Here is a 2,171-nt window from a genome sequence, read left to right on the forward strand (position 1 = left end):
TTCACTGGCTTGCATAAACTTTTCCAAGACTCTGCATTCTTAATCTTCATATCCTTCTGCACATGAACATGACAGTCTGGCTCTAGCATTGTGGGATTCTCAGTAGAGGTATGCACCACAGTAGGGCCATTCCAGACTTGTTTGGAATCACCTGAAAGAGACCGAGTCTGCACAGATGCAGTCTTCTCCATGGTCTGCAGATGTCCTGACACATCGTAGCCATGCACCTGCTGGGATTGCTTCCGTGGTGCTGCACATTGTGGTGTAGCCTTCTGAGCAAGCTGAGGTCAGCAGAGCCTGCATCTTACACAGAAACCTGTATCATTTTATTCTCTCTCTAAATCATTCTGTTTTGCATGAGTAAATTTAGGAAATATTTCTGGTTCCGAATCGCTGCTGTTGGAGGAGCTCGAGTCACTGCTGCTGCTCAGGGACCTCAGGACCTCAAGCTGCTGTTATTGCTGCTGCTACTGCCACAGCTGCTGCTGCTGTCACTCAGGTGGACCCGCTCACCAGCTGGTGTTTTAGGTGGCGGAAGCAGGGGCTGGGGCTTCTCTCAGAGTACAGCTGGTTGTTGATGTCCAGCAACAGCCTCTCCAGCTTGTTTATTTCTGTGAATGGAGCTCTTTCTTAGAGCAGATGACCTTCTTCGTTTGGGGTTTCAGTGACCGCTTCTGCAGATAGGCAAGGACATACTTTTCTAGTCCCAAAGTCAATCTCTATCTCATATGGGTTGGAGTTTCTCAGGGAAGGCTCCCTTGATTGTATTATATGAACTATGTGCCCAAGCATTTCCCCAGGAAGTTTATGTCCAGAATCAGCTGCCTTTTCTCATTATAGTTCATGGGCTTTGCATTATCTTCTTCTTCAGATTTCAAAGGTGGCTTCTTTTTTGGTTGATTGCTCTGGGGCCTTTCTTTCTGTTTGGTTAGTTTAAGCCTTTTCTTTGTATTTTCATCTGTTATAAACATTTTTTTAATCTTTTTGGTGCCATTTTAGACTTTTCATTCTTTTTTTTTTAGCTTATATAATGGGACGTGTGACAGAACTCGTAGCTGCTGATGAACACCAATAAGCTGTTCCTGAAGCTTGGTGATGTGCTCCACTTGCTCATCCTCAGAGTCTTCAGAAGAGTAGTTCTCCGAGGAGGCCTTGCTGCTACTCTCTCTACTGGGGGCTTTCACACTGCTTGTTGTAAGGTGATATGTGTGCATGCACTCAACAGGCTCATCAGAAATCTTGGTAAAAATGTATGCCAAAAACATCCAGAAGCATTCTAGCCATTGCCACGACTTCATGATCTGGAAGGTTGTATTTGTAGCAATTCATAAATATTAATCTGACATCTGCAACATACATCCTTCTATTGTTGGTTGTCCATTTCCCCTTAATAGTTTCAAGATCCATGGGATTTTTGAGAAGGTCATAGTAGTTGTGGAGCCCCAAAGAATCAGCATCCAGAGGACTATAGAAGGTCCATGGCAAATGTTTCTTGGCAAACATTTCCTTAAGAATCACACTGCAGTATTTCAATTGTTCAATTACTTTGTTTTTAAAACTTTTTATTGTTGCTGACAGTCTGCCAAAACACTCTTCAGTATGTTCTCTTCACCAACATGGTCATTGACTTTATTTCTCTGGTTGTCGGAGGAGACTTGCTGCTTGCTTTAACTATGGAAGTTGTAGGATTTGTGGCATCTTCTGTCCTCTTCATACCCTTTGTGATTTGGAATACAGTCTGTGAGTCAGTGGTAGGGGGAGCTTCATGCCCCATGTATAAGGGAGAGAAGAAGAGCTCACATAATCCAGAAGAAATCTCTTGCTGCTTAAATAATTTTCTGCTGCTTTGGAGGGATTTGATCCTTAGCAAAGGAAGTTGGTATCTTTTGTTGAGTATCTTTGTTCTTTCCTGACCACCCACAGCTTGTTCTTCTTGTGGCATCTGAGATAATTTCTGCATAAATAACTTCTCTAGAGCTTGGACAATGAGAGCAATGTCATCTTCAGACTTGTATAAATAACAGTTTGAAAATATTGTATTGAAGTCTTCTGTGCATTCAGAAGCCTTCACATAATATTTTCCAACCGCTTCTTAATTATATGTAAATCCATTGGGGTTTTTATGATGGTGTAATAATTAGGTAGCTTTAGTTTCACAGCATCCATGGGCT

At 42.2% G+C, this 2,171-nt stretch overlaps 1 pseudogene; it reads right to left on the minus strand.

Annotated features, from left to right (window-relative positions):
- The window catches only part of LOC101994276, a 3,356-nt pseudogene extending 1,190 nt beyond the window's left edge, over positions 1-2,166 (minus strand).
- Positions 2,167-2,171: the final 5 nt, after the last annotated feature.

This window comes from Microtus ochrogaster, unplaced genomic scaffold, assembly GCF_000317375.1.
Source record: "Microtus ochrogaster isolate Prairie Vole_2 unplaced genomic scaffold, MicOch1.0 UNK239, whole genome shotgun sequence".
Lineage (NCBI taxonomy): Eukaryota > Metazoa > Chordata > Mammalia > Rodentia > Cricetidae > Microtus > Microtus ochrogaster.